The sequence below is a fragment of the Schistocerca gregaria genome, chromosome 8, assembly GCF_023897955.1.
Source record: "Schistocerca gregaria isolate iqSchGreg1 chromosome 8, iqSchGreg1.2, whole genome shotgun sequence".
NCBI classification, from domain to species: Eukaryota; Metazoa; Arthropoda; class Insecta; order Orthoptera; family Acrididae; genus Schistocerca; species Schistocerca gregaria.
Genome location: NC_064927.1, coordinates 256,498,335 through 256,522,563, shown reverse-complemented (window position 1 = coordinate 256,522,563; position 24,229 = coordinate 256,498,335). Strand labels below are relative to the sequence as shown.

The 24,229-nt window shown below is 38.7% G+C and overlaps 1 protein-coding gene across 1 annotated transcript in view; it reads left to right on the top strand.

The window, feature by feature from the left end:
• Positions 1-24,229, top strand: part of LOC126285437 (uncharacterized) — a 136,165-nt gene that overhangs the window by 52,010 nt on the left and 59,926 nt on the right. The gene's annotated exons all lie outside the window — the stretch shown is intronic.

Sequence of the window (24,229 nt, the reverse complement as noted above, 5' to 3'; positions counted from 1 at the left end):
TTGAAGAAGTGTGGTGGTGTTCTCTCCATTAGCAAATGATTCTGGAGTATTCACCCTATTTTGATCTCCAGAAGGGGACTGCCGAGGAGGGAGTTGACCATGAAAAAAAAGATTGAAAGACCAATGAAAGGGTAATATTCTACGAATTGGAGCATGGAATGTCAGAAGTTTGAATGTGGTAGGGAAGCTAGAAATTCTAAAATACAGAAATTCAAAGACTCAATCTGGATATAGTGGAGTTCACTGAAATGACATGGAAAGGAGACAATGATTTCTGCTCAGATGAGTATAAGACAATATCATCATCAGCAGCAGCAGAGAATGGATAACAGGAGTAGGATTCCTTACAAATAGGAAGGTGGGGCACAGACAGAGTTACATTGAGCAGTTTATTGATAGAGTTGTTCTCATCAGAATCAACAGCAGACCGATGATGATGATGATGATGATGATGATGATGATGATGATGATAGTAGTAGTAGTAGTTCAAGTTACCTACCAACACTGCAAGCAGCTGGTGAAGAGATAAAATATATAAGGATACAGAATGGGTAATAAGGTACATAGAGGGTGAGGGAAATCTAATGGCCATGGGAGGTTGGAATGCAGTGGTAGGTACTGATGTAAAATGCCTGGGCATTTACAAGTTTGTGCAAATGCGCAAGATGAATTCATGGACAAATGCCCGGAATGCATACGAGAGAGAATTAGAACTGGTAAAAATAACAAGGACATTGTAAATGACAAGGAACTGTCAGTAACATGTGCCCTTCCTTGATAAAACAAATTGGAATGCTAGTAAACAAAACATGCTCCTCTCTTCTTTCCTTTCATTCTTAGTAACAAAGGCAGTGAATGACATTCACATGTTTAAATGTAAACATTTACTAACTTTTAATATTGAGAGTATTGTTCCATCCCTTATTTTAATTGATGAATTATACATTATAGCAGTAAAAACTTATTTAAAAAAGCCCAGATTTTGGGCATTTAAAACTGCTTTCGGTAATTGCTGGGCAAATGGCCATTTATAAATGTTCTGCCCACTGGGCATTTGCCCGGCCCACATCACTACTTTTAGGGTAGGGAGTAGAAGAACAGGTTATGGGAGTGTATGGGCTTGGTAGTAGAAATGAAAGAGGAGAAAGACTAATTGAGTTCTGCAAAAAATATCAGTTATTAACTGTGAGTACTCTGTTAGAGAATCAAAAGAAGTTCATGAATACTTTGAAAAGGCCAGAAGATACTGGAAGATTCACACTGAGATTCCAAAATCATATATGGAATTGTAAGACATACCAAGGAGCACATATAGACTCAAATCACAATTTACTAATGACGAAGGGCAGGCTAGTGAGGGAGAATCAGTGCACAAAGAAGTGGGATACAGAAGTAGTAAGAAATGAAGAGATTTGCTTGGAGTTCTCTGAGGCTATAGGTACTGCGATAATGAATAGCTCAGTAGGCAGTTCAGTTAAAGAGGAATGAACATCTCTAAAAATGGGAATCACAGAAGTTTGGAAGAGAAACATAGGTGCAAGGAAGGCAACTACAAAGAAACCATGGGTGTAAGAAGAAATACTTCTGTTGGCTGAAAAGAGGAGGAAGTACAAAAACGTGCATGGAAAGTCAGGAATACAGAAATCTAAATCACTTACGAAAGAAATACATAGGTAGTGCAGGGAAGCTATGGTCAAATGGCTGCATGAAATCTGTGAAGAAACCAAAACAGGAATAATTGTCGGAAGGACTGACTCAGCATACAGAAAAGTCAAGACAACCTATGGTGAAGGAGGGTAACATTGAGTGCCATGGGAATTCCACTGTTAAATGCAGAAGAGAGAGAGAGCAAATAGGTGGAAAGAGTATATTAAAGGCCTGTATGAGGGGAGGACTTGTCAGATGACATGATAGAAGAAGAAACAGGAGTCACAAGTAATAGATGGAAGCTCCAGTGTTCGAATCAAAATTTAAAAGTTTTGGACAACTTGAATCATGAATCAAGTAACGTATAAAGGATAGATATTCCTTCGGAATGTCTGAAATCATTGGGGGAAGTGACAACAAAATGACTATTCACATTGGTGTGTGTGTGTGTGTGTGTGTGTGCGCGTGTGTGTGTGTGTGTGTGTAATGTATGAGACAGTATACCATCAGACGTTTGGAAAAACATCATCCACACAATTGCAAAGATTGCAAAAGCCAACAGATGCCAGAATTATCGCACAATCAGCTTAACAGCTATTCCAACCAAATTTCCGACAGGAATAATATACAAAAGAATGGAAAATAAAACTGAGGGTGTGTTAGGTAACTGTCAGTTTATTAGAGACACCAGAGAGGCAGTTCTGACATTGCATTTGACAATGAAAGCAAGACTAAAGAAAATTCAAGATACATTGTTAAGATTTGTCAACCTGGGAAAAGTGTTCAGCTATGTCAAATAGTGCAAGATGTTCGAAATTTTGAGAAAAATGGGGTGAGCTATAGGGGAAGACAAATAATATCCAATATGTACAAGAACCAAGAGGGAACAATAAGACTGGAAGACCAAGAATGAAGTACTCAGATTAAAAAGATTGTAATACAGGGATGTAGTCTTTTGCCCCTACTGTTCAACCTATGCATCGAAGAAAAGATGGCGGACATGAAAGAAATGTTCAAAAGTGGGATTATAATTCAAGGTGAAAGTAAATCAGTGGTAAGATTCACTGATGACATTGGTATCTTGAGTGAAATTGAAGTAAAATTTAGAATCTGTTGAATGGAATTTATAGCTTAATGAGTACAGCGTATGAATTGAGAGCTAAAGTAATGGCAAGTAGCAGAAATGAAAACAGCAAAAAACTTATTAAAAACACTAGCATCATTCTCGAAGCAGTCAAAATTTATTCTTAGGCTGTATTGTCATTAGTTTTGTGTCATAAGAATGCAGTTATATTATACTAATAATTTGACACTTGCTGTCAGTTCCTATACAAACGAGAATGTGAAAATATGTGAATCACCAGTTTGCCAAGAGTACGATCATTGTCTTTGGTAATCATGAGCCAAACATTTCTGTCCACTTTTTTCAAATGTGTCAGTTACCAACATAAGGCCATCCAAGAAGCAACTCAAGCGGTAATCACATCCACAAGCAATGTAATATTGATTTTGGCAATATTGAAGTTGCAATTTAAAGAAAAAAAACAGCTGTCTGTGGGTCAGCCCAGGTGGCTCTGTTGGCATGTAGGGCTGAGCATTGCATTGCTTGCTTGTGATGTCCTTCCAATGACGCCAATTTTTCCTTGTCTCTGCTCTTGTCAATATCTGGCAAAGATAGTAAAGTTACAAAATGCAGTGACTCCAAAATGAGTATGTTATTACTGATGATCGATAATATCGTCTTAGATACGTCCCGTAGGTAAATTTTTCAGTGGCCAATTTATCAATATAGAAAGTAACTGGACAGATGAACATACTTGGTTTTGCATCATATTTGGGATATGTGTTGGCAATAAAACTAATTTCCCTCTGATGTGTGTCATGATGACTTGATCTAACACTTTGCAGGCTGGCCTAGGAAAACATGTATTTATGCAGTTATTTAGAGTGTTATTGGCACTTGTGGAATTGATGTATCTTCAGGAGTAATACATACTAAAAAAAGGACGAAGCTACAAGATTTATTTTACATAATACTTTTGTTCTTTCATAGATTACAAATTTCAAGTTATGGTGCTAGAATGTATAATAACCCTTAGTGAGTTATTGAACAGTTTCTTCCTCATGAGCTTCCAAAATTTGTTACTCATTCAACAAACGACATATTTGTAGCAGAATTATAGCAAATTGTGAATGAGTACACACATGAAATGACATCAGTGTGGTTATATTGGCTCAGCTGTTTGCTACAATAGCTGTTACGTTCACTAATGTTTCTTTTGAAATAATTCTATAAATTGACAACAGAAGGCAGCACCATTCAGAGGACAGGCAGTGAGACTACCATTCATTGTTGTCATATACAGCAACTACAGTTTTTGAGCAGTAGATGGTGCACATGTTGAGAAAATTGTAACCCAATCTATACTCAGGCACAGTCTTTTAACACAGTTGTGTCCAAACTATGCTTGGACATGGGCTACAGTGTGTTAACAAGCACAGTTACAATATCACAAAATCACTCCTGTAACTGACTGTACTGGCCATGCTACTTGGCCTAGCAGTGCTTATTTTGAAAATCTATTAGTATCACTCCAGGCAAACAGTTCACTTAGTTGGCTATTATATCAGGAGTTCCATCAAAGGCTTATATTTTCTTGCTATGATAGTTGGTTCGGTGCAGCTGTGGACACACATTGACAAAAAGATAAAGGAATGACTTTCTCAAGCCTAGAAAGGTGTGTACTTATATCCCCACATTTATTCACAACATAGAACACACCCTAAATTATGTAGCAAATTGCAGACTCACTTGGATTTATTAAACTGAAAGAACTCAAGACACTGTCAAAGGAGAATCTGAGGTTAGATAATTTGCATTCAGGTACTCCTCCTCCTCCTCCTCCTCCTCCTCCTCCTCATCATCATCATTATTATTACTATTATTATCGAATACTCCCAATAAATGGAAGATGTTAAGAAAATAACTCAATCAGCTTCTCTTAGGTTCTTCTTGTTGTACCATTAAGCTTGTATTCTTTCTGAAGGAGTGTGTATTTTCTTCCAGCACTTTTGACTGTACTGTTTTTGTTTAGGTTGCTCGGATGTAACTTTCTATTTTCCTACTTTGTCTCATTCAGAATGCTGATTGGTCTTGTGTTTTCTTTTCTGGGGTTCTTTGGAAGGGTATTTTGTTGTAGAGGTTTTGGGCTAATTCTAAATGCTTTTTTTGAATTTTTGGAGGTGAGAGATTTTTTCAAGGCCTGTCAGTTAAGCAAATTCTCTGAGGTATTTAAAGTAGAGGACCCTGTTGATTTTACCAAATTTTGTTTTCAGGCTTGTAGTGTCTGTCTTTGAAAATTAACATTCAGTTTTCTCTATGAGGTCTGTAACCCTACTTTTTCTGCACATTCTATAAGTGTGCCAGCTGTTTGACAGCAGTCTCTTTGTCCTCTGTGGATATCACCAGGTTGTTTGCAAATGTGAGGTATTGTGTATAGAAGTTATTTTTGGGAAAGCCCAGTAGAAGTGGCTTCCAAAACCCAAATTTCTTGGGTTCTTCCTCCCATTCTTCCACAACCTTGTCTAGGACAATGTTAAACAGAATAGGAAAGTGTCCATACCATTTTCTCACGCCCATTTGAATGTCTAAGGGTTCTCAGCTTTTCCCTATAAATTTTACTTCAGATTTCCTGCCAATTAGTGTTTGTTTCATGAGTTCTTGGAATCTAGTCCCTGCTCTTCTGAAATTTGGAATAGTGAGGCTCTGTCTGCTGAGCTGTATGCCTTTCTTAAATCTACAAATATGCATACATAGGTTTTCGCCTGAGGACTCGCATTTTGAGTCTGGCTTTGAGGTTAAAAATTTGTTCTGGGAGTGACCTGTTTGGTCTGAATTCTGCTTATTGGGCTTCTAATTCATCTACATCTACATTTATACTCTGCAAGCCAACCAACGGTGTGTGGCAGAGGGCACTTCACGTGCCACTGTCATTACCTCCCTTTCATTACCTCCCTTGTCTGTTCCAGTGGTTCGCGGGAAGAACGGCTGTCTGAAAGCCTCCGTGCTCGCTCGAAACTCTCTAATTTTACATTCGTGATCTCCTCGGGAGGTAGGGGGGAGCAATATATTCGATACCTCATCCAGAAACGTACCCTCTTGAAACCTGGCAAGCAAGCTACACTGCGATGCAGAGCGCCTCTCTTGCAGAGTCTGCCACTTGAGTTTGCTAAACATCTCCGTAACACTATCACAGTTACCGAATAACCGTGTGACGAAACGTGCTGCTCTTCTATGGATCTTCTCTATCTCCTCTGTCAACCCGATCTGGTACGGATCCCATACTGATGAGCAATACTCAAGTATAGTTCAAACGAGTGTTTTGTAAGCCACCTCCTTTGTTGATAGACTACATTTTCTAAGGACTCTCCCAATGAATCTCGATCTGGTACCCGCCTTACCAACAATTAATTTTATATGATCATTCCACTTCAAATCGTTCTGCACGCATACTCCCAGATATTTTACAGAAGTAATTGCTACCAGTGTTTGTTCCGCTATCATTTAATCATACAATAAAGGATCCTTTTTTCTATGTATTCGCAGTACATTACCTTTGTCTATGTTAAGGGTCAGTTGCCACTCCCTGCACCAAGTGCCGATCCGCTGCAGATCTTCCTGCATTTTGCTACAATTTTCAAATGCTGCAACTTCTCTGTATACTACAGCATCATCCGCGAAAAGCCGCATGGAACTTCCGACATTATCTACTGGGTCATTTATATATATTGTGAAAAGCAATGGTCCCATAACACTTCCCTTTGGCACGCCAGAGGTTACTTTAATGTCTGTAGACGTCTCTCCATTGATAACAACAGGCTGTGTTCTGTTTGCTAAAAACTCTTCAATCCAGCCACACAGCTGGTCTGATATTCCGTAGCTGTTACTTTGGTTATCAGGCGACAGTGCGGAACTGTATCGAACACCTTCCGGAAGTCAAGAAAAATAGTATCTACCTGGGAGCCTGTATCTAATATTTCCTGGGTCTCATGAACAAATAATGAGAGTTGGGTCTCACACGATCGCTGTTTCCGGAATCCATGTTGATTCCTACAGAGTAGATTCTGGGTTTCCAAAACCGCATGATACTCGAGCAAAAAACATGTTCTAAAATCCTACAACAGATTGACGCCAGAGGTATAGGTATATAGTTTTGCGCATCTGCTCGACGACCCTTCTTGAAGACTGGGACTACCTGTGCTCTTTTCCAATCATTTGGAACCTTCCGTTCCTCTAGAGACTTGTGCTACATGGCTGTTAGAAGTGGGGCAAGTTCTTTCGCGTACTCTGTGTAGTATCGAATTGGTATCCCGTCAGGTCCAGTGGACTTTCCTCTGTTGAGTGATTCCAGTTGCTTTTCTATTCCTTGGACACTTATTTTGATGTCAGACATTTTTTCGTTTGTGCGAGGATTTAGAGAAGGAACTGCAGTGCCGTCTTCCTCTGTCAAACAGCTTTGGAAAAAGGTGTTTAGTATTTCTGCTTTACGCGTGTCATCCTCTGTTTCAATGCTATCATCATCCCGGAGTGTCTGGATATGCTGTTTCGAGCCACTTACTGCTTTAACGTAAGACCAGAACTTCCTAGGATTTTCTGTCAAGTCCGTACATAGAATTTTACTTTCGAATTCATTGAACGCTTCACGCATAGCCCTCCTTACGCTAACTTTGACATTGTTTAGCTTCTGTCTGTCTTAGAGGTTTTGGCTGTGTTTAAACTTGGAGTGAAGCTCAAGTATCTTGGGTGGTCACAACAGTAACTCATAGACTAATAAACAGGAGACAGACCAGGGTAGCTTGACACAGTACAGAATATCAGTAGACAAGGTTATGATTGGATAATCACACGCATTTACTTTCCTTTTGGAAAGCAGCCATGTGGAACACTACAAGCCTTTCCAATCTCTGAGTAAAGTCTCCTGCCAACTCAACAACAAACTGCCATTGTTGCTGTGCTCGTTCTTGTAGACCCAACTATGACAATGTTGGCAGCCACTGTCCCATGCAGGTGAGCTGTTGAACTGAGGAGATGATCTGCAATGACAAACTGGCCCCAGAGTGCTGTAGTATCTGTTCTTTATACCAGCACTGGAGAGGGCGCTGTTGTCGTGTAGTCTTCCCAGAGGAAGAGGTGTGGTGCTTTATTTGGGTAAACTGCCCAGCTGGCACTATACCTTAGGGGTCCGCAGATACTAACATTTGCCCTGGCGGGCTTTTGACGGCCATTGCACGAGTGGTGTCTTATGATGTCACTAGTCTAATTGCTTATGTGCTCTATTCAAGAGACAAGCTGATTGGATTTTGTAGGTAACCAGTAGAAGGGAGATACCTCTGTAGTTGTTTACATATGATTTATTGTGTTTCTTACGTAATGAATGGATTAGAGCAATCTTCCAGTCATCAAAGATTTTTTTCAGTTTGCCAAATGTTTTGGATCACTTATGTAATATCCTTGAGTGAGTTTGGGCCTAAAATTTTCAAGAGTTCAGCTACAATTCTGTCCTCCCATGATGCTTTGTTGTTTTTGTGTGTCTTGATATGTGAATAAACTATTTCTTATGTTGCTAGTTCTTGGCCATTTTCTTTATTTTTCAAGGCTGATTTACCATCTTGTTTTGGAAATCAGAAGTTTTGTAGTGAGTACCCTTTGAATTGGTTCACAAAGGTGCTTGTTATAAATTTTGAAGTTGTCTTCAATTGACTCCAGTTGGTCATTGACATATTTTTATTTATTTTATCTTAAGAGCTTGGAAGTTTGTTTGCGAACATTGAGGAATTGCTTCTGTGCTTCTTCTGATTTGTTCCAATTGTAACTTTGAAATGCCTTTATTCTGTCTTCTAGTGCATCCTCATGTTCTTGCTTCCACTGAGGGTGTTTGGTTTCTTGTGAAAAGAGATCAGGTCCTTTGCTGTTATAATGATTATGGTTTTTCAATTTCCCCCAGTCTTCTTTTTCTTCTTCCTCTTCCTCTTCTTCATATCATCATCATCTTTTAAGCAAGGCAATCGTGTCCTCTAATAATAAACATCTACGTATATACTCTGCAAGCCACTGTGTGATGCGTGGTGGGGGGTACTCTGTACATCTACTAGCAGTTTCATATCCTGGTCCTCTCCCAAATACAGTGAGTGAAAAACATCTGCCTCTCTGCCTCCGTACAAGGCCTAATTTCTCGTATCTTGTCTTCATGGTCATTACGTGAAATGTATGTTGATGGCAGTCGAAATATTCTGCAGTCAGATTCAAATTAATGTTCTCTAAATTTTCTGCGTAGTATTCCTCAAAAAGAACATTTTTTATGTCCAGGGATCCCCATTTGAGTTCCCGAAGCATTTCCGCAATGCTTGCATATAATTCAAACCTACAGGTAACAAAACCAGCAGCCTGCCTCTTTTTCATCTTTTAATCCATTGTGGTGCGGATTCCGAAGAACAGTATTCATGAGTAGGTCACACTAGTGCCCTATATGCGGTCCTTTACAGATCAATTGCACCTTTCCAAAATTCTTCCAATGAACTGAAATTGACCATTTGCCTCCTCTGCCACAGTCCTCACATACTTGTTCCATTTCATATCATTTAGCGACATTATGCCCAGATATTTATAAGATGTGACCTGTGTGAAGCAGCACAGTACTAATGCTGTATTCGAAAATTACATGTTTGCTTGGCCTTCTTATCTGCGTTAACTTACGTGTTTCTACATTTAAAGCTAGCTGCCATTCATTACTCCAACAAGAAATTCTTGTATCCTACTACAGCCACTCAATGACAACACTTTCCTGTATATCACAGCATCAGCACCAAACAGCTACAGGTTGTTGCCCATGCTGTCTACCATATCTTCTATCTATATAGAAAATAATAGCAGTCCTATCACACTTGCCTGGGGCACTCCTGATGACATTCTTATCACTGATGAACACTTACTGGGTTCTATTGCTTAAGAAGTCTTAGAGCCACTCACATATCTGGGAAACTATTCCCTATGTCCATACTATCATTAACAGTCTGTAATGGGGCACCATATCAAATGCTTTTTGGAAATCTGGAAATAAGGAATCTGCCTTTTGCCATTCAGCTAAAATTCACAGTATACTGAGAGAAAATAACAAGCTGAGTTTTGCATGGCTGATGGTTTCTAAATGCTTATTTGTGGATAGAAGCTTTCAATCTCAAGAAAATTTATTGTATCTGAACTGAGAATATTTTCAAGAATTCTGCAGCAAAGCAATGTTAAGATCTGTAATGTTGTGGGTCTGTCCTTTTACCCCTCCTACATATGGGAGTCATTTGCAGTTTCTTCCATTTGCTTGGGACTTCATGTTGTGAGCTAAGTAAGAGGCCAATGCATAGAGTACTCTTTGTAAAATCAAATTACGGCTTTCCTTTCGCTATCTTCTACTGCCACACCATACTGGTCAACAAGTGACTGGATAGAAGCCGTAGACCCGCTTAGTTTTTACACAGGACCAGAATTTTCTCAGATTCTCAGCCAGATCTTTTGCTAAAGTATGACAGTGGTGGTTGTTCTATGCTTCACTCGTAGACTGTTTTAACACATGAATTTCTGCTAACCTTTGTCTGTTGTCATTTGCACTTTCTCTTTTGAACTGAGAGTGCAACAAACTGCTTTCTCAGCATTATCTAAATGTTTGTTGATAAGCTAGGACAGATCTCTTCTGTCCTTAATCCACTTACTAGGCACATACTTCTCCAGACCATGACTTACAATCTGTTTAAACTTCGCCCATAATTACTCTTTGTCCATCATACTGGAATTAAATGTCAGTTTATTGTCTAAGTGAGATACTAACAGCTGCTTATGTGCTCTTTATAGCAGAAACACACTCCTAGCCTCCTTGATTGATTTATTGTCTTTTGTACCCACAGTCATTAGGATATCATGATCACTAATCCCTCTCTTTACACTGACACCATCATTAAGATCAGGCCTGTTTGTAGTTTCAATGTGTAAAATATTTCCGTTGTGTATGGGTTATCAAACTAGATCTCAAGACAGTTTTCGAAAAACATACTCAAAAAATACTCTGCAAGATTGTCTGTCAGTGCTCCTGCAATGAATCCGTAGATGTCCTAGTCTTCTGTACTCGGTAGATTAAAGTTGTCACCAACTAATATTGCATCATCTGGGTATTTACACACTACTGACTGTAGCTTTCTTTTAATGACTCTAGAACTGTCACAGCAAAATTGGGTGGCTGCTAAAAACATCTACAATTTCATCTCGACCTCTTATATTTAACCACTTAATTTCAGTGGCGCACTCAATTAAGACCTCAATAGAGGCAATGTATTAGTCAACTGCAGTGAACATTCCCCAGTATTTGGTATCTAGTTTGTCTGTCTGATGCGTGTTCCATGACTCGCTATATATCTGAGCTTTCTACCCAGGTTTCAGCCAACTCCTGTTCTGAAGTATGTCTTTTTTTAATGTAAATGTTATTTGAATTGAGGGGTTGCACGGAGGTTTTTTATTTTTGTATTTTTTAGAGCAGGGTGTATTTTTTTCTCAGTATTTATGATAGCATTGTTGGTGATATTTTCAAAAAGCTCCACATTCAGAAAAAAAACTTAGAATTTTGATGCAAGTAACATTTTCCAGTGTTTTTGTTTGCCAACATTTTAACAACTAAACAAAAGAAGTAGCAAGTTATTGTTAAAACTCAAACAACAGAGACTATACAATGTCTTGATATTGATTTTTTTAGGAACTTAAGCTGGTATGGTTGGCGTAATAGTGACCTGTTCATTGCTTGTAATGTACAAATTTCATTTGGCCTTGGCACTAGCTTGTTCCGCTTGAAAATGAAAGACAAAATAGCAAAATTATTTATTATGATGATACTTGTTAAAGATTTTAAATTTGTAGAATACTAAAATACAAAATATATTAACTGATGTACTGAATTGTATAATATAATTTTGAATTTGCTTGTCATTTAATTAGTGGTAGGAGTGTGAATGCCAGTGTATTAGAGGATACTTCTGGTAGCCCTACTTTTGCTCTCTTCCTTGTACCATTTGTAGATACTATGCGGGAAGAATGATTGTCGGCAAGCCTCTTTATGAGCTTTAATTTCTCATTTCACATGACGTACATGGAAGGAAGTAATATATTGTCCTACTGGAAATGTGTGCTCTCAGATTGTCTGCAGAAAGCCTGTCTATGATGTACTACACCTTTGTTGTTGTGCTTGACACGAGTTGGTTGAGCATTTTGCTAATGCTCTCTAAATAATGTATCAAGTGAAGTAGCGCAGTGGTTAACACATTTTACTTTGATTCAGGGTGGTGTCGATTCAAATCCACGTACTAGGGCCATCCACATTCACATTTTCTGCGATTTCTTTAAATAACATTGAGCAAATGCCAGGATGGTTCCTTTGAAAGGGCACAGATGATATCCTTCCCCATCCTTTCTTAATGTCAGCTTGTGCTCTGTCTCTAATGACCTCGTTGTTGATTGGATGTTAAAACACTAATCTTCCTTACCTCATTCTTCTATATGATCTTGCGACTAAATGTGCTGCTCTTCATTGGACCTCTCCCTACCTCCCTCCCACTCTCTCCCTCCCACTTACATTGGGTTTGTTTGAGCAGTTGCCTGCGGGCTCATGTGTAGGCACTGTAGAGCCATCTTCTGGCATGTATATTATTATGCCATAATAAAGAACCAAACAAAGAAAGTTTAAATCCTGAAAACAACACTGAAAAGCTTTATACCTCATTGGGACCTACTTCATTGTGAATCTGGACTTAGGAATACGCAGTTAAAGCCGAATTATGCATTTTAATATGGCTTACGAAATTCTGATGCTCTTGGAGTATACTCTGATGTACTATTTTTTGTGACTTAATGTAAGATCTCTTAATGATTTATGTGTATGAACATACAGGATTGATATGTCACTAGATTTCAATGCTTCGAAAACTAACTTGCTGTGTTTGATGGAATTCGAATTTATACTTTCATAACACTGAAATATGCAGCATACGTGTTGCTGCACATCAAGGTCTTTCCAAAACTTTTTATTTATTTTTATGTTGGGTTTTGTTTCCTAAAGCGCCATGAAGCTCTACGCTGGCGTATAAAACATTAACCATTCAATGGATTGATAAGCTTTACAGTTCAGCGAGTAAGCATACTGTCACTTTACACAGAAGTAGTGTATTTTCACCCAGCAAAATGTGTATTTTTAACTGCGAAATCCAAGAAAAATGTGGAACTCGCCCTGTAGAAAGTATTTCAGGGTGCATACGACCCGGCACAACCAGGAGATCCGGGAAAAACCCGGAAATTTTTTCATCCTGAAGAAAACTGGGGAATTTATAGAATTCCAGGAATTTTCATTGTTTTTGTTTTCAGTTAAATTTTTTGTAATGTTGACTGGTAAGAACTGATACTCTAACAAAGGATATTACTGTATCCCACTACTGCAGAATAATACTTCAACAATAAAACATAAACGAAAAAAAAATATTGCAAAGGAAATGCGCCGTATACGACGACGACACACATTGCTCATGCAAGCGTCTGCCAACAGAAAAATGTGTCAGAGGCTTTAGATAGACTGTGCAATGCTTCATAACAACAAATTGGCTCCGATGAGCGTGAAGTCACAACTGCTTACATTCGATTCGTTTTAGAGTTATGAGCGGGCTCGTGCGCATGCGCAGTTGAGTCGATTGAGTTGTAGATTCTCCCGCTTCTGGCTGCATGAACGTGGCTGTTGGCTGTGCATGCAGTTGCAGCAAGCAGCCAGATGCTACCGGGAAAAGGGGATGCCAAATTCATATTCTTGAGGAAACGATCTTGTTTCACAAAGCGCCTATCATCCAGCCCACGTTTGTCTATCGATTATTCTTATGATTTTGTAACGCTTCCCTGTTGGCTTTTGAACATTTTTGAACACATTTTAAGTTGATTTCTGAATGATACGTAAGTTGATTTTTGAATACGTGATGTCTGTCAGGAGAATCCTCGTCGCATCTGCAGACAAAAGGGCTGAACGGAGTAAAACCGAATGGATGAATGCCAATCGCTGTCTGATTATGTGGTTGACTGGGTTTGCGAATGATCAGCGTTGCTATAATTACTAGCGAAATCTATAGATTCAGACTACCAGAATGGAAATAAATTACTGACAGGAAAAACAGGTGAGAAAGATTACGTATTATCTTCTAGGTGTATCCAAGAAAATGATATTTTGACAAAATTTTTGGCCAGATCGCTATACTAGTAAGGACCAGTTGTACAGTCCCCGGCTAGCAGCCGCTTAAGTTCTATTTTGGAAGAAACATAGAAAACGCGTTGTACGAACACGTAATAGTGCCTAACCGGAAAATAATCGCGGAATACCTAAACCTGTGATTCTGACAGGGTTAGTGAAGTTAATCGGCGAACAAATTTTGACAACGGCAGGAATAGCTACAGAATTGGTGATGAGAAGATTGTTTGTTGGAACGAGGAAGGAGAAGAAACGGGGACATCACACAAATTATGGAAGAATAAGATGATTCCAAATGTATATAAAATTTTCGTAATACTACTTTTCAATCTCATGCTTGAGAAACTGGTGCATATGAATGAAATGTGAAATTCTTTCTTAACATAAAGCTTTTTGCTTGTAGTAGGCCTAAGAGGCATTTGGTATTGGTACTTCATGAATTATATTCTGTCTTATTATAAAAATGGCCATTTGTGCCAAAACAGTCTCGTTTATTTGGTGTGTGTGTTACAAAACTGCTGCAATACTAGAAATACCTATTTTGTTTTACCTAGCAGACAGTGACAAAATAGCCATAATCAGATCGAGAAACCACACCAGTCTTGGTATTATTTGTGTTACCAGCTTTTTCAGTATTGGATAATGACATTTTGATTTTTCATGCAGCAAAACGTTTGACGAACTTTGAAGAGGTAATAGATTCTTTCGCAGAAAGTAAAGCACGCCATGTAAAGCTGTAGCAAGATTAGAGAGAGAAAAATGCTAGGAGCTAAGGATTGAAGAAGTGTCTAATTTCATGCTTATCTCTTGTCTTTATTGGTTTTATGCATCCTATATTTAATTTTATATCACACAAAACAGCAAGTTATTAGCTAATATGCAGTAAAGAGTGCAAATTTTCTAAAGAGTTCTTTTTCTCCCGATTACAAATAATCCCATCTGCTATTAATTGCGAGATTTTTTAAAGAGGGGCAGGCTGTCAAACGGGCTGACTGGGAGCAGGAGAGGTACCACAGGATATTTCAATTTTTTCTACTGACCTGAATATAGTCTGATGGCATCCATTACAAAATATACATGTTTCAATTCCACAGAGCGAAATACAGTGATGTGCGGTAGAAGAATGCTTTATGAAGAGGCATGGCACTACACTTTGGCACACTTAAGACCAAATAATATGTCTTAACATTTCCTTGAACACATGTTTTATGTTTCAGACTTGTCAGAAAGATATGCACTACAACATGAACATATTTTTGAAAATTCGATTTTTTTTTGTATTAAGCTGATTCACAAATATTGTAGATCCGGGGCTGATGCGCAGAGCAGTCTAAATTGAGTTACAGTGGGTAGTCTCCATGTGATCTGTATCTACATTTAGTGATTTTGCAGTTTCCCCCTTGTTTACTCTCACGTCAAACGAAAACAAGACGGATATCTGTGGCCGGGAGCTATTAAGTGAAAAAAAATGCATTCACATAATTACGGAAGGCTAAAACATGTCATTAGTTTCAGATTTTATTTTATTTCTACTTTTCTGACAGTCAAGCGTTAATCGCCTTGCATAACAAGTTATTTTTGTCTGTTTGCTAAAGAAATTGGACTTTTATAAACTTTTTCTGCAGTACTGGCTAGTTTCAACTGTTCACTGCATTTCAAGTGCACATTTTCATCTTCTAGCTAGCACATACGGCATTTTGCCATAATAAAGAACCAAACATGATATAATGCAATACTGGTGCTCCAAGAAAATTTACATTCCTGAAACCACACTGAAAAGCTTAATATCAGATCGAGGCCTACTTCATAGGGAATCTGGACATACGAATGTGCATTTTAAGTATGCACTTTAAACGTGCACATTTTAGTATGGTTCACGAAATTCCGATGCTCTTGGAGTATCCTTTGATATCTTGTTTCTTTTATGACATAATGACCTTTTAATATTTTACACCTACGTACATACGAGCTTCCTACGTCATGACAGCTGCACAAGCATGATGTCGCCTGTTATCTGCGCTCTCTGGCTACTGCTGAAACGAACCTCTTTCTAACAGGTTGCGGGTTATTGCGATTGTTGGTTTCAAAAGCGTTACTTTCAAAGTAAATATCCATTTACGTAAGTTGAAGTATGCATGAGAATGTACCATGAATTTATTAAATCACAGAGTGTTTGACTCTCATTTAAAAATCAATTCTTTGATGATGAGCCATTTAGAAGAATTTCGAACCCTGAAGATCAGACATTTATGTCATTATTAAAAATTTTACTGGCACATTTGTGTGATATATCTTATGCGTGACACGCGCAAAAAAGATCAACATTATATGTGAAAGCTTAGCTTCTCTTGCAGCGTATTAACCTTAGAGACCAATATTATATGTGAAAGCTTTGCTTTTATTGTAGCAACAATATGTATATTAATTTAAACTATAAACTTCCCTGTTTGTGTGTGATGTTGCTGTTGGCTGACTACATCACGTGTCCTATGCTCTGAATATCCGCTGCCACCGGCTGACGATATCACGTGACATGAGCTATGACTGGCTTACAAATGCTCATCGCAATCTCGATTTCAATGATTCAGAAAGTAACATGCAGTGTTTGGTGGGATTCCAATGTATACTTTCGTAATACGAAAATACGCAGCGTTCACGTCGCTGCACATCAATGATATTTCCAAAACGTGTCTTTTTCCCTGAATTACGTTTTCTAAAGTGCCGGGAAATTCTATGCCCATGTGTAAAACTATAACCATTCAAAGGACTGATAAGAGAAAATATACTGTCACTTAACACGGAAAACGCGTGTTTTCACCTGTGAGAAAGTATATTTTTGACTGGGAAATCTGGGAATTTTTTTTCCTTGTCCTCGTATACACCCTGTATTTGTCCTGACAACAATTAAGTCTTCTGTTAACATTGATGATATAAGGGAACACTGCATCTGAAATGCTCATAGATTCGCTCTGGTGTTACATAAACTCGATCTGACAGTACTAATGACAGTTTTGTACAAATCTGATGTGGTGTAATAATCATATATCCTCTGTGTTATCAGCATTGTTGTCAAGGAGGCTCCTTTATTTGATGGTGTGCCCCACTTCTCTGAGCTGGGATGCCAAGCTAGCAGGTACCTCAACTCGTAGCAAAACTAATGCCGTATACACTTGACTGCACTTTTCGTAGGCATAAAGTATAAATAGTGAAACTGCCAATTGCACCACTTTAGCTTTGCAAACACGTAAATAAATATGTCAACCACATGATTTACATTATTTTTAATGTGATTTGTTGTGCTAAAGTATCGGTGAATGTCATCTCACCTGCTAAACATAGCACTAAATTCAGATAACCTTTATTAAATAATAAACATTCTTAGGTTGCTATTTTGTTTTCTTTTATTTACATATATCATACAAAACTAGAAAAATGTAAAGGGGGCCTCATACATAACCAGCAAAACTTGAAAGTCATTTCCCACATTTCACATTTTCCCAAAGTTTATACCATTTTTTCAAGTCCCTTGAGAAGTGCAAAAGTGGGGTTTTACTGTACTAATTCCTATTACTGTGTCTTGCTTCATTAATTTCTGTTGCGTAAAGTCTAGAAAATATTGATGATTATTCTTGCTCATCGACACTTTCAAAATGAGTATTTGACCTCTAAAAGAAATTATTTCTAAAGAAAGGTTAAGGTAAATAAATAAATATGTCATAAATAAAATATGTCATAAATAAATATATAAATAAAATATATAATAAATATATAATAAATATATAATAAATATATAATATATAATATATAAATATAAATATATAATATAAATATATAATAATATAAATAATATATATATATATAAATATATATATATATATATAAATAAATATAATATATAAATAATATAAATATAAATAATATAAATAATATAAATAATATAATATAAATAATATAAATAATATAAATATATAATATAAATATATATAATAAATAAATAAATATGTCATAAATAAATAAATATGTCAACCACATGATTTACATTATTTTTAATGTGATTTGTTGTGCTAAAGTATCGGTGAATGTCATCTCACCTGCTAAACATAGCACTAAATTCAGATAACCTTTATTAAATAATAAACATTCTTAGGTTGCTATTTTGTTTTCTTTTATTTACATATATCATACAAAACTAGAAAAATGTAAAGGGGGCCTCATACATAACCAGCAAAACTTGAAAGTCATTTCCCACATTTCACATTTTCCCAAAGTTTATACCATTTTTTCAAGTCCCTTGAGAAGTGCAAAAGTGGGGTTTTACTGTACTAATTCCTATTACTGTGTCTTGCTTCATTAATTTCTGTTGCGTAAAGTCTAGAAAATATTGATGATTATTCTTGCTCATCGACACTTTCAAAATGAGTATTTGACCTCTAAAAGAAATTATTTCTAAAGAAAGGTTAAGTTTTCCCTCTTGTCCTGTCTGCTCATTAATTTCTTTTACCTTTAATGACAGCCTTCCCCCCTGTCCCCCACTCCCACGGTGTGGTGTAACGTATCATTTTGGTAGTGAAGTGTTACCTTATATCCAACTAACCAACGAATGGTAGACATGATAGTTAAGAGGTTTTTATTAGGTAAGTAGTTTAAAATAACAAACAGTAAGTTTAGTTATTGTAGCGCATAAACTGGCGTGGATGGACACCGTGCATCTTCCAGGTGGTCTCACAATAGCAGTACTAGCTTTGACAATATTCTGTGCTGTAGCATCCCAGCCGGTACCATGACGTTCAGTTATCTGTCAGATTTGTTGCCGTATTGTAGCAGAAGGAACAATATAACAGTGTTTCAGAAGTGCCTACTACTACTATTACTACTGAGTATGAAGCTAAAATCTTGAAGTTCTTGATTCCATCTTGGAGCTGCAGTGCTTAAATAGTCTACATTCATGCAAGCTTCAAAGTTAGTTTGAACATAACCTCAAGATGCAGCAGTTTGGAAGTTAATAGTAACAGTGCAGCATTTTACACAGCAGCTGCAGAGAAAGCAAGTACTGCTGATTTCCTTTTCTTATTCAGAGCCACAATAGCTTGCTCCACATACATGCAGTACAGATGTGCACTCTGTGGCCCCCTCTAACCACAACTGACTTTCCACATTTACTTAAGTGCACACTGCATTCTGCACTTTAAAGGATGTGTGAATGGACATCTGGCTTCAGGAATGTCCGAGCATGAGTGAAGATAGTCAATGGAATTCCTTAGAAACCGCAGTTGTCGCTGTTCCTTCTGAACTGCCTCCTGTGACGGGTTTCCCATCAGTTGAGAGTGAGTGGCTGACAGTCTCTAGTCTACAAAAATGGTTCAAATGGCTCTGAGCATTATGGGACTTTACTTCTGAGGCCATCAGTCCCCTAAAACTTAGAACTACTTAAACCTAACTAACCTAAGGACATGACACACATCCATGACTGAGGCAGGATTCGAACCTGCGACTGTAGGTGTCATGCAGTTCCAGACTGAAGCACTTAGAACCGCTCGGCCACTCCGGCTGAGGGCTCTAGTTTACAGCTGGCATTCAAAACAGCTTCCAGTCATTTTTAATGTAACTTACTTTCGAAGGTGACGCCAGCAGATGTATACAGCACTGGCCACTTTACAGTCCTGTTTTCGATTTTGTAAATATATAGTCAGGCAGTAGTAGCCGACCGCGACAGACACAGCAACAGATAAGTAAACCGCTTTTGTGACATTTATGAGTTCCTAACCAGGAGCGAATTTTATTATATCATTTGTGTCCTTTAATAGCTTAGTTTCTTGAGTTTCTGCGTGTAAATTTAAAATCTAATAGCCACAGTTCTCTCGTTTTTGTTTGTGTCAAAATGTAAACCGATTTTGTGATATATTACAAGTTCCTTATCAGGGGCAAATTATTTAGTTTCACCGGAGTGCTTCGGTAATTAGGTTCTTGAATATCTGCTTATTACTAGACGTAGTTCCTGCGTTTTCGTCTACATTAGAGTTGCACAGCACGTGCCGATAGTCCATTTATCTGCATAGTTAGAGCCTAGTTGGTAACACTTCACTCTCAGCTTCAGACTGTGATGGCTTCGGTTACATAGCTTGAGGCTGCAGTGGATGGGCACCACTGTTGTGGGCCGGCTGTGGGGATCCAGCAGACATTCAGCGTGTCAAAGTCCTCCGATTGGTCCTCACCAGTGGCCAACCCAGTTACTGCTCGCACTGATGCTGACCCCTCACCTGTGGTCGAGTAGGGTGTCGCCCCGTGGCGAAGCAGGTGGCAAAAGACTTCCTAGGCGGCCACACGTAAGGCCTTCACGGTTTGTCTGACATACGGGTTCCAGGTGTTGTCTGTGGCTGACACTGTTGCTGAGCCGGATGCTGTTGCCTGTCCTGTTTCAGAGGAAACCGCTCAGCCTGCAATATCCGGGCAATCGCATAGGGTGGGGGACTATTGATAGTTAGGAGCTCCAACGTTAGGCGCGTTATGGGGCCCCTTAGGGAGTTGGTTGACAAGGAGGGTAAGAAAACCAATGTGCACTCCATTTGCATACCGGGTGGAGTCATTTCAGATGTGGAAAGGGTCCTCCCGGATGCCATGTAGAGCACATGGTGCAGCCAACTGCAGGTGGTTACTCACGTCGGTACCAATAATGTGTGTCGCTTTGAATCAGAAGAGATTCTGTTTGGTTTCGAGTGGCTAACAGAAGTGGTAAAGGCTGCCACTTTCGCTTGCAAGATGAAAACAGAGCTGACCATTTGCAGCATAGTCGACAGGACTGATTGCGGACCTCTGGTACAGAGCCGAGTGGAGGGTCTGAATCAGAGGCTCAGACAGTTCTGCGACCGTGTAGGCTGCAGATAACCTCGACATGGGCCAAAGGGTGGTAGAGTTTCGGGTTCCACTGAATAGGTCAGGTGCCCACTAAACGCAGAAGGCGGCTACACAGGTAGCAGGGGCTGTGTGGCATGGACTGGGTGTTTTTTAGGTTATAGGTTCTGGGAAAACACAAGTACACAAGATGGGCTTCAGTCACAAAGGGCGCAGGCTGAACACAGGAATATCATAGATACAGGAACCATTGATACAACAGTTGTAAATTGTCGTAGCTGTGTCGGGAAAGTACCAGAGCTCCAAGTGCCAATAAAAAGCACTGATTCTCAAATCGTTATAGGCTCTGAAAGCTGGCTAAAGCCAGCTGAAATTTTTGCAAAGAACCTAATGGTGTTCCGAAAAGATAGGCTAAACACGGTTGGCAGTGGCGTGTTTGTTGCTGTCAGAAGTAGTTTATCGTGTCACAAAATTGAAGTAGATAGTTCCTGTGAGTTAGTATGGGCAGAGGTCATAGTTGGCAACCGGAATAAAATAATAATTGGATCCTTTTACCGACCTCCCAGTTCAGATGATACAGTTGCTGAAAGGTTCAAAGAAAACTTGAATTTGATTTCAAACCCGTATCCGGCTCATACAATAATAGTTGGTTACTTGGTGGTGACTTTAATTTACCCTCGATATGTTGGCAGAAGTATGTGTTTAATGCAGGAGGTACGCATAAAATATCATCCGAAATTGTGCAAAACACATTCTTTGAAAATTATATCGAATAGTTAGTTCATGAGCACACGTAAATAATAAACGGTTGTGAAAACACACTTGACTTCCTAGCAACAAATAATCCTGTATTAATAACCAGCATCAAGAATGATATAGGGATTAGTGAACACAGGGTTGTCATAGTGAAATTGAATATTGTAATCCCAAATCCTCAAAAAAATAAGCGAAAAATATACCTATTCAGAAAAGTAGATAAAAATTCACAATCTCCACTCATTCCAAATTAATAATATAAATGTAGACCAGATGTGGCTTAAATTCAAAGAAATAGTATCAGCAGCAACTGTGAGGTTTATACCAAATAAACTAACAAATGACGGAGCTGATCCTCCTTGGTACACAAAACAGGTCACAACACTGCTACAGAAACAATGAAACAGACATGCCAAATTTAATCAGACGCAGAATCCCCAAGATTGGCGATCCTTTACAGAAGCTCGGAGTTCAATGCGAGACGCCTATAACAGTTTCCACAATGAAACTTTGTCTCAAAACCTGGCAGAAAATCCAAAGAGATTCTGGTCGTATGTGAAGTATATTAGCGGCAAGAAACAATCAGTGCCTTCTCTGCCAAAAGCAATGGAGATACTATCGAAGAGAGTGCTGCCAAAGCAGATTTACTAAACATAGCCTTCCTAAAGCCTTCACAAAAGAAGACGAACTAAATATTCCAGAATTCGAATCGAGAACAGCTGTCAACATGAGTAATAAAGAAGTAAATATCCTCGTAATAGTGAAGCAACTCAAATCACTTAATAAAAGCAAGTCTTCTGGTCCAGACTGTATACCAGTTAGATTCCTTTCTGAGTATGTTGATACATTAGCTCCATACTTAACAATCATATGCAACCGTTCGCTTGACGGAAGATCTGTACCCAAAGACTGGAAAGTTGCACAGGTTGCACCAATGTTCAAGAAAGGTAATAGGAGTAATCCACTAAATTACATGCCCATATCGTTAACGTCGATATGCAGCAGGATTTTACAACATATATTGTGTTCGGACATTATGAATTACCTCGAAGGAAACGGTCTATTGACACACAGTCAACATGGGCTTAGAAAATATCGTTCCTGTGAAACACAACTAGCTCTTTATTCACATGAAGTGCTGAGTGCTATTGACAAGGGATTTCAGATCGATTCCGTATTCCTGGATTTCCGGAAGGCTTTTGACACTGTACCACACAAGCGGCTCGTAGTAAAATTGTGTGCTTATGGAATATCGTCTCAGTAACGTGACTGGATCTGTGATTTCCTGTCAGAGAGGTCACAATTCATAGTAATTGACGGAAAGTTACCAAGTAAAACAGAAGTGATTTCAGGTGTTTCCCAGGGTGGTGTTAAAGGCGCTTTGCTGTTCTTTATCTATATAAACGATTTTGGAGACAATCTGAGCAGCCGCCTTCGGTTGTTTGCAGATGATGCTGTCGTTTATCAACTAATAAAGTCATCAGAAGATCAAAACAAACTGCAAAATGATTTAGAAAAAATATCTGAATGGTGCGAAAAGTAGCAGTTGACCCTAAATAATGAAAAGTGTGAGGTCATCCACACTAAAAGTACTATAAGGAATTCGTTAAACTTTGGTTGCACGATAAATCAGTCTAATCTAAAAGCCGTAAATTCAACTAAATACCTAGGTATTACAATTACAAACAACTTAAATGGAAAGAACACAAAGAAAATTTTTTGGGGAAGCCTAACCAAAGGCTGTGTTTTATCGGCAGGACACTTAGAAAATGTAACAGACCTACTAAGGAGACTGCCTACACTAAGCTTGTCCGTCCTCTTTTAGAATACTGCTGCGCAGTGTAGGATCCTTACCAGGTGGGACTGACGGAGTACATCGAAAAAGTTCAAAGACAGGCAGCACGTTTTGTATTATCACAAAATATGGGAGAGAGTATCACAGAAATGATATAGGATTTGGGCTGGAAATCATTAAAAGAAAGGCGTTTTTCGTTGCGGCGGAATCTTCTCATGAAATTCCAGTCACCATCTTTCTCCTCCGAATGCGAAAATATTTTGTTGACACTGACCTACATAGGGCAGAACGATCACCACGATAAAATAAGGGAAATCAGAGCTCGTACGTGAAGATATAGGTGTTCATTCTTTCCACGCGCTATATGATATTGGAATAATAGAGAATTGTGAAGGTGGTTCGATGAACCCTCTGCCAGGCACTTAAATGTGATTTGCAGAGTATCCATGTAGATGTAGATGTCTGAAATATTGTAAAGTGCATTAAATATGGCTCTACAGATCAAATTGTCATTGCAGTCTTGTTTTCACACTCAGTGGCTGTCCGCAGGTTGTGGTCTTGCGGTAGCGTTCTCTCTTACCCTACCCGTAGTTCTGGGTTAGATTCCCGGTGAGGTCGAGGATTTTCTCTGTCTCGAGGTGACTGGGTGTTGTGTGTCTTTCATCATCATTTCATCCTCATTCACTCACAAGTCGCCTTAGTGGCGTTAAAAGAACCGCCCCACGAGTGGTCTGCTGGCCACCAATGCCATACGCTCATTATTACTACTCAACGGCTTCGTCAGCACACAGCCAAATTGACACTTTCAAGTCAACATAGACATCGGGTTAACGATAGAGATCGGTCTGTATCCACAGCAATATTACGGGGA